This window comes from Bubalus kerabau, chromosome 10, assembly GCF_029407905.1.
Source record: "Bubalus kerabau isolate K-KA32 ecotype Philippines breed swamp buffalo chromosome 10, PCC_UOA_SB_1v2, whole genome shotgun sequence".
NCBI classification, from domain to species: domain Eukaryota; kingdom Metazoa; phylum Chordata; class Mammalia; order Artiodactyla; family Bovidae; genus Bubalus; species Bubalus kerabau.
In genome coordinates, this window is record NC_073633.1 from 49,777,588 (window position 1) to 49,791,961 (window position 14,374).

Below are 14,374 nucleotides of genomic sequence, written 5' to 3' on the forward strand. Positions count from 1 at the left end.
TATTTACAGCAGGTTTGTGTCCAGAGAATAAAAATAGCCAACACAAAATAGCCAACATATAGCATCCTTTTAGGAGAAGGCAATGGCACCCCACTCCAGTGTTCTTGCCTGGAGAATCCCAGGGACGGGGGAGCCTGGTGGGCTGCAGTCCATGGGGTTGCTGAGGGTCGGACATGACTGAACGACTTCACTTTTACTTTTCACTTTCATGCATTGGAGAAGGAAATGGCAACCCACTCCAGTGTTCTTGCTTGGAGAATCCCAGGGATGGGGGAGCCTGGTGGGCTGCCGTCTCTGGGGTCGCACAGAGTCGGAAACGACTGAAGCAGCTTAGCAGCAGCAGCGGCAGCAGCATCCTTTTATTTAAAAGTACTTTCATTCTATCATCTTCTGTGATTCTCGGGATAATTCTGTGAGGCAGGCTGTCATTCCTTTTATTGGTAATTTTCACCAATAAGGAAAATAAGCAAGAGACATTAGAAAAATTGTCCAAGCTCAGAAAGCCAGGAAATGGGACAGCAAAAGTTATACCAAAAATTTCTGCCTCTAAATCGGACAGTCTCACTAAGTGCACTATTCTATGTCTCCAAGTTCAATTAATGAGAAAATCTTGTATTTTTTTTTTTTTAAGATTTATAAGACCAAATAAGCGGGAATAACTTGTGCAGTATTTACTCTTTAGGATTAACCTTGCCATGGCTCCATCCGACCACTAGGCAGTGATGACAGCTAACATCTGAAATCTTCCCTTGATCTACTGGATCGAGTGTAACAGTAATGCGTATTAAGCACTTATGTGCCAGGCATTGTTCTAAACCATTACTTACTCTATTCTATTAATTACTCATGACTATACTGTGAGGAATGTATTATCATCTTCTTTTTACCGCAGCACAGAGAGGTCAAGTAACCTGACCAAGGTCACAGAGCCAGAAGAGGTGGACGGGTCCAAAAGTCAGGCAGAGGCCATGCTCCCCAAATCACACAGGCATGCTTGGACGTCCCTCATCCCTCCGCTCTGATTCTCTTGCCAGGTGGTCTGGAAGTATAGCTTTTGGGTTGTGGTGGCAGGGTTAACTTGATCTTACTGACCAAGGTCCTGAGTCAGTCCCCAGTGTGTGCTGCAGTTGAAAACAATAGGGTCATGTCTTCACTGAAGGCCCCACATGAAACAAAGACCTGACTGCCTCCCATTATTCTCTCTCCATTTTAGGAGAAGGTTTTGTACCAAATTCCTGACCTACCCAGCCAAAGGAAGAAGTGAGCTTTGAGATACTTTAGTTTATAAATACTGATGACTTAGCCTTCTTGTTCAGTGCTCTCCAGCATCAAAACTGCACCATGGTGCATTCCAGCAGAGATTAGTGGGTATACATAATGTCAGGAGCTTACCAGCGTGAGAGGCATTAAAAGGAGGAAAAAAAAAATGCAGCCCAGAAGTTGATTGGCCAACTTGGACAGGATACACTAGCCTGCCTGAAATTGAGGAGAAAGTGTGAATACCTGCATCATACTGACTTAAAATAGCCTTCACTTACAGCGTGGCCACACCATTTGCTAAGCCCAATGCAAAACAAAACTGTGGAACTCTTTGTTCAAAAATTATGAAGAGTTTCAAGACAGTGACAGCACAGCTTTAAACCAAGTATCAGCCAATTTCTGAGCCTGAGGCCCTATGCTCAGAATTTGGTTTCCAAAAACACTATATTAAAAATCCATTTTTAAAACTGTGAGTCTATTCATTCTCTGTGACTAGTTAGCTTTTCTCCTATTATAGTAAGTAAAGAAGAGCTGTATCCTTCTTAAGACATTTTCTATTTCTCCCTCTCCCTCTTGAACAGTTTGACTCTCTGACAGAGGATCTGGAACTAATTTAGTCATTTAATCAAGAGGAGAAGACTGGTTTTCCTTAAAGGAACAGTCCATTCAGCTTCAATGCATGGCCCTCTGCCCAAAGGCTCCTCAACTGGAGAGCTGAGCCCTGAACTGGGAGCAAGGGCAGGAAGCATTCCTGGATCCTGTCCTGCAACCCCACCAACACCAGCCAAGCCACACGGGAAGCTCAAACACTTGGGCAAGCCAGGGGGCTGGCTGGTGGTTAAGGAGAAGGGGCTCCCTGGGAAGACTGCCTCGTGAACCCTGGACACCCAACTGGGAGCTCTCATGTCAGGTGGGGCTGCTGTTTTGTTTCACACACATTCCAACCAGATCACCGCTCCCTCTGGAAAAAGGGAAAGGCTCTTAAGATACTTGCAGGCACTGAGAGAGGAAAGAAAAGAGGCTGTGTTTTTCTTTTTAATTTTCTTCTTTCTTCCCCATTTTTCTCCCATTTGGATAGAATCAACAGTATTGTTGTTTTACATAGGAGTGGATGGATGAGCAGGGTTGAAACACAAAGGGTAAACATGCACATTCCTTCTTTTAAAATTTGATCTATGTTACAAGGCAGTCCTGGAGTCTGTAACAGCCATGAGTGAGGGGTGAGAGTGGGCTCTGGGGGTGGCTTTGGATTCGAGCCCCGGCTCAACTCTTCCAGCGTGACCAGGCAAATTATTTCATGTCTACACCATTGTCTCTGTAAAAGGGAGTAACAGTCCTTTGACTGGTAGGGTTGTTGTGGGGATTTGATGAGTTAAATTCATGAAAGGTACTTAGAACAGTGCTTGGCATCAAGTAAAACTGTCCTTTACTACTACCACTACTACCGGTACTAATTAAAATTAGACTTGGGTAGAAAGGAAAAAATCATGTCATTCTAAAAGCAAATTAGCAGCCTGGTACCCACCAGTTTGTGGGCTTTCTAACCTTTTGCTACTCCCTTAGGGTGTGTCTCAAGGAAAGATACACCCAGAGATCTGTCTTTTCCATAAATGATTCCAGAGTCTGAATGGGACTCTGGCCTGGGAGGTTCTCCCACTAAGTTACTTCTCTTACAGATCAGACTCCTACACCTAGCGAAGGGCTGAACTGGACATTCAAAGGTGATGGTCGTTTTCCCTAGGTGTTTCTGTTGAAATCTGTCCTTAAGATATCAGCAAAAACTGATCTTTTCCTTCCTTCTGAGGTACATGTTTTTATAAAGTCAGCTGATATTTTCATGCTATTAATTCACTACATTATAATCCCTTGTTCAGACACTCAGCGGCTGTGCCCCCAACCAAGTTTCTTAAAACTGAACCAACCAAGCACACGAACTAGTTCGGGATTCCTGTTTTGTGTCACCTCTACATTCCACAGGAGAACCCAGTCCTCTTTATCTCCTGTTATCATACTGCTGAAGTGACACCTGCCCAGAGAGCCCGAGGAGGTGGTAAAGGAGGCCTCGGCTCTAGTGGTAAAATATAGTTATGAACCCACCTGTCTGAGGTGCAGATTCTGGACTCAGCAGTATCAGTACTGCTGAGTATCAGTAGAACTGAAGGGAAACCTTCACTCTCATCATGTGCCTCTAGTCTTGAAGAACAAAACTGCCTACTGGCTTTCAGAATTAAAATGTCCCCTTGATCTGACAAAGTCATTTCCCATCAGTAGGGTTCCCTGACTTCCAGGCTCATCCTCTGGCTTGCCCAGAACATTTTTAAAAGTTTAAATACACTTTATTGTTTAAAACAGTTTTAGGTTATCAAAAAACTGAGGAGAAAGTATAGAGTTTCCATCAGATCAGATCAGATCAGTCGCTCAGTCGTGTCCGACTCTTTGCGACCCCATGAATCGCAGCATGCCAGGCCTCCCACCCCCTAACCAATTTACACAGATTCCTCTATTATTACCATTATGTATTAGTATATACATTCATATCACAGTAATCTAAGTCTATGCCCCAACCAGTAACACTGAAGAAGCTGAAGTTGAACAGTTCTATGAAGACCTACAAGACCTTCTAGAACTAACACCCAAAAAGATGTCCTTTTCATTATAGGGGACTGGAATGCAAAAGTAGGAAGTCAAGAAACACCTGGAGTAACAGGTAAATTTAGCCTTGGAATACGGAATGAAGCAGGGCAAAGACTAATAGAGTTTTGCCAAGAGAACACACTGGTCATAGCAAACACCCTCTTCCAACAACACAAGAGAAGACTCTATACATGGACATCACCAGATGGTCAATACCAAAATCAGACTGATTATATTCTTTGCAGCCAAAGAGGGAGAAGCTCTATACAGTCAACAAAAACAAGACTGGGAGCTGACTGTGGCTCAGATCATGAACTCCTTATTGCCAAATTCAGACTTAAATTGAAGAAAGTAGGGAAAACCATTAGACCATTCAGGTATGACCTAAATCAAATCCCTTATGATTATACAGTGGAAGCGAGAAATAGATTTAAGGGACTAGATCTGATAGAGTGCCTGATGAACTATGGACAGAGGTTCATGACATTGTACAGGAGACAGGGATCAAGACCATCCCCATGGAAAAGAAATACAAAAAAGTAAAATGGCTGTCTGGGGAGGCCTTACAAATAGCTGTGAAAAGAAGAGAAGTGAAAAACAAAAGAGAAAAGGAAAGATATAAGCATCTGAATGCAGAGTTCCAAAGAACAGCAAGAAGAGATAAGAAAGCCTTCCTCAGTAATCAATGAAGAAATAGAGGAAAACAACAAAATGGTAAAGACTAGAGATCTCTTCAAGAAAATTGAGATACCAAGGGAACATTTCATGCAAAGATGAGCTCGATAAAGGACAGAAATGGTATGGACCTAACAGAAGCAGATGTTAAGAAGAGGTGGCAAGAATACACAGAAGAACTGTACAAATAAGATCTTCACGACCAAGATAATTACGATGCTCTGATCACTCACCTAGAGCCAGACATCCTGGAATGTGAAGTCAAGTGGGCCTTAGGAAGCATCACTATGAACAAAGCTAGTGGAGGTGATGGAATTCCAGTTGAGCTATTTCAAATCCTGAAAGATGATGCTGTGAAAGTGCTGCACTCAATATGTCAGCAATTTGGAAAACTCAGCAGTGGCCACAGGACTGGAAAAGGTCAGTTGTCATTCCTATCCCAAAGAAAGGCAATGCCAAAGAATGCTCAAACTACTGCACAATTGCACTCATCTCACACGCTAGTAAAGTAATCCTCAAAATTCTCCAAGCCAGGTTTCAGCAATATGTGAACCGTGAACTTCCTGATGTTCAAGCTGGTTTTAGAAAAGGCAGAGGAACCAGAGATCAAATTGCCAACATCTGCTGGATCATGGAAAAAGCAAGAGAGTTCCAGAAAAACATCTATTTCTGCTTTATTGACTATGCCAAAGCCTTTGACTGTGTGTATCATAAGAAACGGTGGAAAATTCTGAAAGAGATGGGAATACCAGACCACCTGACCTGCCTCTTGAGAAACCTATATGCAGGTCAGGAAGCAACTGTTAGAACTGGACATGGAACAACAGCCTGGTTCCAAATAGGAAAAGGCGTACGTCAAGGCTGTATATTGTCACCCTGCTTATTTAACTTATATGCAGAGTACATCATGAGAAACACTGGGCTGGAAGAAGCACAAGCTGGAATCCAGATTGCCAGGAGAAATATCAATAACCTCAGATATGCAGATGATACCACCCTTATGGCAGAAAGTGAAGAGGAACTAAAAAGCCTCTTGGTGAAAGTGAAAGAGGACAGTGAAAAAGTGGGCTTAAAGCTCAACATTCAGAAAACTAAGATCATGGCATCCGGTCCCATCACTTCATGGGAAATAGATGGGGAAACAGTGGAAACAGTGTCAGACTTTATTTTTGGGGGCTCCAAAATCACTGCAGATGGTGACTGCAGCCATGAAATTAAAAGACACTTACTCCTTGGAAGGAAAGTTATGACCAACCTAGATAGCATTTTCAAAAGCAAAGACATTACTTTGCCAACAAAGGTCCGTCTAGTCAAGGCTATGGTTTTTCCAGTGGCCATGTATGGATGTGAGATTTGGACTGTGAAGAAAGCTGAGTGCTGAAGAATTGATGCTTTTGAACTGTGGTGTTGGAGAAGACTCTTGAGAGTCCCTTGGACTGCAAGGAGATCCAACCAGTCCATTCTAAAGGAGATCAGCCCTGGGTGTTCTTTGGAAGGAATGATGCTAAAGCTGAAACTCCAGTACTTTGGCCACCTCATGTGAAGAGTTGACTCATTGGTAAAGACTCTGATGTTGGGAGAGATTGGGGGCAGGAGGAGAAGGGGACAACAGAGGATGAGATGGCTGGATGGCATCACCAACTTGATGGATGTGAGTTTGAGTGAACTCAGGGAGTTGGTGATGGACAGGGAGGCCTGGCTTGCTGCAATTCATGGGGTCTCAAAGAGTCAGACACAACTGAGTGACTGAACTGAACTGATTAGTATATACATTTGTTATAACTGATAAATCAACATTGACACATTATTATTAACTAAAATCATAGTTTACATTGGGGTAGACTCTCTGTGCTGTACAGTTCTACAGGTTTTGACAAATGTATAATGATGCATATCCTCCATTACAGTGTCACAGATGGTTTCCCCTGTGGTCCACCTATTTATCCCTCCTTCCCTCCCTCCCCTTGAGCCTCTAGCAACCACTGATCCATTTACTGTCCCTACAGTTTTACCTTTTCTAGAAAGTCTAGAATCACACAGTATGAAGCTTTTTCATACTGGCTTCTTTCAGTTAGTAATACGCACTTAAAGTTCCTAGAACAAGTTGGCAGAGTAGAAGGATGAGCACTCATCTTCTCCTGAGGGAACACCAAAATTTCAGCTAGCTGCTGAACAATCATCAACAAGAAAATGTTGGAACCCACCAAAAAAAGATATCCCATGTCCACGGGCAAAGGAGAAGCCACCACAGGACAGTAGGAGGGGCCCAACTGCACCTAAACCAAACATTATGCCCGCCAGAGGAACTGAGAAGGCACACCAGGACTCAGGGAAAGGAGCAGTGACCCCCCACAAGAGACTGAGCCAGACCTGCCTGTAAATGTTTGAGGGTCTCCTGCGGAGGCATGGGTCAGCAGTGGCCTGCTGTGGGGAGAGGGGCTCTGGCAGCAGCAGTCCTGGGAGGCACAGCATGTGGCATTAGTCCTCTTGGAGGAGGTCGCCATTAGCCGTACTATAGAGCTGCTGGGTGGGCGATCCACAAACTGGAGAACAGTGATATCAAAGAAGTTCTCGCACTGTTGTGAAAATTCTAGGCCCTACAACAGACTTCCCAACTTGGGGATCCAGCAAAGGGACTGAGAATCCCCAGGGAATCTGACTTTGAAGGTCAACAGGATTTGATTACTGAATTTCCACAGGACTGGGGAAACAGAGACACTTGGAGGGCCCAACAAAAACTTGTGTGCACCAGGACCCAGGAGAAAGAACAGTGACTCCACAAGAGACTGAGTCAGACTCACCTATGAGTGTTTGGGAGTCGCTGGTGGAGGCGTGGGTCAACTGCAGCCTGCCACAGGGCCAGGGGCACTGACAGCAGCAGTCCTGAGAGGCATGGCATGCTGGTGTAAGTCCTTTTGGAGGAGGCTGCCATTACCCCTTCCATAGATTGGCCTCAGGCCAAACTATGGGGAGGGAACACAGCCCCACCCATCAGCAGAAAATTGGATTAAAGATTTACTGAGCATGGCCTTGCCAGAGCAAGACCCAGTTTTCCCCCCAGCCAGTCCCTCCCATCAGGAAGCTTCCATAAGCTTCTTATCCTCATCCATCAGAGGGCAGACAGAATGAAAAGCACAATCACAGAAAACTAACCAAAATGATCATGTGGATCCCAGCTTTGTGAGCCATGCCGTGTAGGGCCACCTAAGACAGACAGGTCATGGTGGAGAGATTTGACAAAACGGGGTCCACTGGAGAAGGGAATGGCAAATTACTTCAGCATTCTTGCCTTGAGAATCCCATGAACGGTACAAAAAGGCAAAGAGATACAACACTGAAAGATGAACCCTCTAGGTTGGTAAATGTTCAATATGATACTGGAGAAGAGCAGAGAAATGGCTCCAAAAAGAATGAAGAGATGAAGCCAAAGCAGAAAAGATGCCCAGCTGTGGGTGTGCATGGTGGTGAAAGTATAGTCTGATGCTATAAAGAACAATATTGCATAGGAACCTGGAATGTTAGGCTCATGAATCAAGGTAAATTGGAAGTTGTCAAACAGGAGATCGCAAGTGTGAACATCGACATTCTAGCAATCAGTGAACTAAAATGGATGGGAATGGGTGAATTTAATTCAGATGACCATTATATCTACTTCTGCGGGCAAGAATCCCTTAGAAGAAATGGAGTAGCCCCCATAGTCAACAAGAGAGTCCAAAATTCAGTACTTGGGTGCAATCTCAAAAACGACAGAATGAACTCTGTTTGTTTCCAAGGCAAATCACTGAATATCACAGTAATTCAAGTCTATGTCCCAACCACTAATGCTGAAGAAGCTGAAGTTGAATGGTTCTCTGAAGACCTACAAGACCTTCTAGAACAAACACCAAAAAAAAAAAAAAAAAAAAAAAAAGACACCCTTTCATCATAGGGAACTGGAATACAAAGTAGGAAGTCAAGAGATTCCTGGAGTAACAGGCAAATTTGGCCTTGGAGTACAAAATGAACAGGGCAAAGGCTAATAGAGTTTTGCCAAGAGAACACACTGATCACAGCAAACCCCCTTTTCCAACAACACAAGAGATAACTCTACATATGGACATCACCAGACGGTCAATAACAAAATCAGATTATTATATTCTTTGCAGCCGAAGTTGGAGAAGCTCTATAGTCAGCAAAAACAAGACCAGGAGCCGAGTGCCGCTCAGATCATGAACTCCTCATTGCAAAATTCAGACTTAAATTGAAGAAGGTAGGGGAAACCACTAGACCACTCAGGTATGTCCTAAATCAAATCCCTTAATAATTATACAGTGGAAGTGACAAATAGATTCAAGGGAATAGATCTGATAGAGTGCCTGAAGAACCATGGACAGAGCTTTATAACATTGTACAGGAGGCAGTGATCAAAACCATCCCCAAGAAAAAGAAATGTAAAAAGGCAAAATGTTTGTCTGAGGAGGGCTTAAAACAAGTTAAAGGAGAAAAGATATACTCATCTGAATGCAGAGTTCCAAAGAATAGCAAGGAGAAATAAGAAAGCCTTCTTAAGTGAACAATGCAAAAAATAGAGGAAAACAACAGGTTGGGAAAGACTAGAGATCTCTTCAAGAAAATCAGAGATACCTAGAGAACATTCAATGCAAAGACAGGTACAATAAAGGACAGAAACAGTATGGACCTAACAGAAGCTCTAAGAATACTAAGAATACTAAGAAAAGGTGGCAAGAAAACACAGAAGAACTGTACAAAAAAGGACTTAATGACCTGGATCACCATGATGGTGTGGTCACTCACCTAGAGCCACACATCCTAGAGCGCGAAGTCAAGTGGGCCTTAGGAAGCACTGAGAGAAGTTAAATGCAAGTGCAAGTCACTCAGTCGTGTCCAACTCTTTGCAATCCCATGGACTATACAGTCCATGGAATTCTCCAGGTCAGAATACTGAAATGGGTAGCCTTTCCCTTTTCCAGTGGATCCTCCCAACCCAGGGATCTAACCCAGGTCTCCTGCCTTTCAGGCACATTCTTTACCAGCTGAGCCACAAGGGAAGCCCAAGAATACTGGAGTGGGTAGCCTATCCCTTCTCCAGTGGATCTTCCTGACCCAGGATTCGACCCCAACCCAGGGGTCTCCTGCATTGCATGTGGATTCTTTACCAACTAAGCTATCAGCAAAGCTCTAGGAAGCATAACTATGAACAAAGCTAGTGGAGGTGATGGGATTACAGCTGAGCTATTTCAAATCCCAACAGATGATGCTGTAAAAGTGCTGCACTCAATATGCCAGCAAATTTGGAAAACTCAGCAGTGGCCACAGGACTGGAAAAGGTCAATTTTCATTCCAAAGAAGTGCAAAGCCAAAGAATGTTCAAACTACCATACAATTGCATTCAGTTCACATGCTAGCAAGGTAAACATGCTCAAAATCCTTCAAGCTAGGCTTCAAAGTATGCAAGCCAAGAATTTCCAGATTTACAAGCTGTATTTAGAAAGGGCAAAGGAACCAGAGATCAAAATGCCAACACCTGTTGGGTCACAGAAAAAGCAAGGGAATTCCAGAAAAAATCTACTTCTGCTTCATTGACTATGCTAAAGCCTTTGACTGTGTGGATTACAATAAACTGGGAAATTCCTCAAGAGATGGAATACCAGACCACCTTACCTGCCTCCTGAGAAATTTATGTGCAGGTCAAGAAGCAACAGTTAGAACCACCCATGGAACAACAAACTGGTTCAAAATTGGGAAAGGAGTACATCAAGGCTATATATTGTCAACCTACTTATTTAATCTCTGTGCATAGTACATGATGCGAAATGCCAGGCTGGATGAAGCTCAAGTTGGAATCAAGATTGCTGGGAGAAATACCAATAACCTCAGATATGCAAATGATACCACCCTTATGGCAGAAAGTGAAGAAGAACTGAAAAGCTTCTTGATGAAGGAGAAAGAGGAAAGTGAAAAAGCTGGCTTAAAATTCAACATTCAAAAACCGAAGATCATGGTATCCGGTCCCATCACTTCATGACAAATAGATGGGGAAATAATGGAAACAGTAACAGACTTTCTTGATCTCTTTTCTTGCACTCATCTTCTCCTGCCAGAGCCACAAAATTGCAACTAGCTTTTGAACAACCATCAACAGGATGACACTGGAACCCACCAAAAAAGACACCCCACATCCAAGGACAAAGGAAAAGCCACAACAAAATGGCAGAAGGGGAACAATTACAATAAAATCAAATCCTATGCCTGACAGGTGGTGACTCACTAACTGGAGAACAATAATACCAAAGAAGTTCTCATACTGTTGTGAAAGTTCTAGGCCCCATGTCAGGCTTCCCAGTCTGGAGATTTAGCCAAGGGACTGGGAATCCCCAGGGAATCCGACTTTGAAGGTCAGTGGGATTTGGCTACAGAGATTCCACAGGACTGGGGGAAACAGAGACTCTTGGAGGGCACAAACAAAATCTTGTGTGCACAGGACCCAGGGGAAAGGAACAGTGACCCCACAGGAGACTGAGCCAGACCTACCTGTGAGTATTTGAGGGTCTCCTGCAGAGGTGTGTGTTGGCAGGAGCCTGCTGAGGGAATGGGGGCACTGACAGCAACAGTCCCAGGAGCTGCATCATGACATAAGCCCTCTTGGAGGTCACCAATAGCCCTACTATAGAAGCCTATAGACTCCAGGACTGGGTTATCTCAGGCCAAACAACTAACAGGGAGAAAGAACAGCTCCACCCATCAGCAGACAATTGGATTAAAGTTTTACTGAGTATGGTCCTGCCCACCAGAGCAAGAACCAGTTTCCCCAGCAAGTCCCTCCCATCAGGAAGCTTGCACAAGCCTCTTATCTTCAAAGGGCTGACAGAAGAAATAAGAACTACAATCCCATCAGCCTCCAGAACTAATACCACAATCAAAGAAAGCTACCCAAAATGAAAAGAAATAGGATTATGTCCAGATGAAGGAACAGATAAATTCCCAGAAAAATAACTAAATTAAGTGGAGATAGGCAACCTACCAGAAAAAGAATTCAGAATAATGATAGTGAATATAATTCAGGATCTCAGAAAAGAATGGAGGGCAAAGATTGAGAAGATGCAAGAAATGTTTACCAAAGACCTAGAAGAACTAAGAAACAGAGATGAACAATACACTAGAAGGAATCAACAGCAGGGTAATGGAGGCAGAAGAATGTATAAGTGACCTGGAAGACAAAAGGTGGAAATCAATGCTGCAAAACAGAATATAGAAAAAAGAATGAAAAGAAATGAAGGCAGCCTAACAGACCTCTGGGACAACATTAAACACACCAACATTCACATTATAGGGGTCCCAGGAGAAGAAAGAGAGAAAGGACCCTAGAAAATACTTGAAGAGATAATAGCTGAAAACTTCCCCAACATGGGAAAGGAAATAGTCAATCATGTCCAGGATGCAGAGAGTCGTCAGCAGGATAAATCCAGTGAGGAACACATCGAAACATATGGCAATCAAACTGACAAAAATTAAAGACAAAGTTAAATTATTAAAGCAACAAGGGAAAAAAGATAAATAACATACAAGGAAAAACACATAAGGTTATCAGCCGATTTCTCAACAGAAACTCTACAAGCCAGAAGAGAATGGCAGAATATATTCCAAGTGATGAAAGGGAAGAACCTACAACCAAGAATGCTCTACTCAGCAAGACTCTCATTCAGATTTTATGGAGAAATCAAAAGCTTTCCACACAAGCAAAGATCAGATCAGATCAGATCAGTCGCTCAGTTGTGTCTGACTCTTTGCAACCCTATGAATTGCAGCACGCCAGGCCTCCCTGTCCATCACCAACTCCCGGAGTTCACCGAGACTCACGTCCATTGAGTCGGTGATGCCATCCAGCCATCTCATCCTCTGTCGTCCCCTTCTCCTCTTGCCCCCAATCCCTCCCAGCATGAGAGTCTTTTCCAATGAATCAAATCTTCGCATGAGGTGGCCAAAGTACTGGAGTTTCAGCTTTAGCATCATTCCTCCCAAAGAAAACCCAGGGCTGATCTCCTTCAGAATGAACTGGTTAGATCTCCTTGCAGTCCAAGGGACTCTCAAGAGTCTTCTCCAACACCACAGTTCAAAAGCATCAATTCTTCGGCGCTCAGCCTTCTTCACAGTCCAACTCTCACATCCATACATGACCACAGGAAAAACCACAGCCTTGACTAGATGAACCTTAAAAGCTGAGATTATTCATCCCTGCTAAACCTGTTTTACAACAAATGCTAAAGGAACTTCTGTAGGCAGGAAACACAAGAGAAGGAAAACTTCTACAAAAAATAAACCCAAAACAATTAACAAAATGGTAATAGGATCATACATATTGACAATTACTTTAAATGTAAATGGATTAAATGCACCAACCGAAAGACATGCACCAACCAACAGACTGGCTGAGTGGATACAAAAACAAGACCGATATGTATGTTGTCTACGAGAGACCCGCTTCATACCTAGGGACACTTAAAGACTGAAAGTAAGGGGATGGGAGAAGGTATTTCACACAAATGGAAATCATAAGAAAGCTGGAGTAGCATTACTCATGTCAGACAAAATAGACTTTAAAACAAAGACTGTTATAAAAGACAAAGAAAGACACTACATAATGATCAAGGGTTCGATCCAAGAAGAAGATACAACAATTATAAATATATATGCACCCAATATAGGAGCACCTCAATATGTAAGGCAAATACTAATAAACAGAAAGGGAGAAATAAACAGTAACACAATAACAGTGGGGGGCTTTAATACCCTACTTTCATCAGTAGATCATCCAGACAGAAAATCAATAAGGAAACACAGGCCTTAAATGACACTTTAGATGAACTGGACATAAATGACATTTATAGAGCATTCCATCCAAAAGCAGCAGACTACACATTTTTCTCAAGTGCATACGGTCATGTATAGCCCACACATGACCACATGCTGGGCTACAAGATGAGCCTTGGTAAATTTAAGAAAATTGAAATAATATCAAGCATCTTTTCTAATCACAATGCTATGAGATTAGAAATAAACTACAAGGAAAAAAGCCCTAAGAAACACAAACATGTAGCGGCTAAACAATATGTGACTAAACAACCATTAGATAACTGAAGAAATAAAAGAATAAATTTAAAAAAGTACCTAGAGACAAATGAAAAGGAAAGCACAAAGGTAAAAAACTTATGGGATGCAGCAAAAGCAGTTCTATAAGGGAAGTTTATAGCAATACAGTCTTACCTCAAGAAACAAGAAAAATCTCAAACAAAAAACCTAACCTTACACCTCATACAACTAGAGAAAGAAGAACAAACTAAACCTAAAGTTAGTTGAAGGAAAGAAATCATAAAGATCAGAGCAGAAATAAATGAAATAGAGACAAAGAACACAATTGCAAAGATCAATGAAACTAAAAGCTGGTTCTTTGAGCAGATAAACAAGATTAAAGCATTAGCCAGACTCATCAAGAAAAAAAGGGAGAGGACTCAAATCAGTAAAATTAGAAATAGAAAAGATGTTACAACTGACTCCACAGAAATACAAAGAATCATAAGACTACTATGAACAACTTATACCAATAAAATGGCATTTTTATTGGAATTACTGGAAGAAATGCACAATTTCTTAGAAAGTTACAATCTCCGTAAATGAACAGAAAATACGAACAAACCAATCACAAACACTAAAATTGAAACTGTTATTAAAAAACTCCCAACAAACAAAAGTCCAGGACCTGATGGCTTCACAGGCAAATTTTATCAAACATTTAGAGAAGAGTTAAGAC

The 14,374-nt window shown here is 42.4% G+C and overlaps 1 protein-coding gene across 2 annotated transcripts in view; it reads right to left on the bottom strand.

Moving 5' to 3' along the window:
* Positions 1–14,374, bottom strand: part of NID2 (nidogen 2) — a 91,667-nt gene that overhangs the window by 23,332 nt on the left and 53,961 nt on the right. The window lies entirely within an intron of this gene.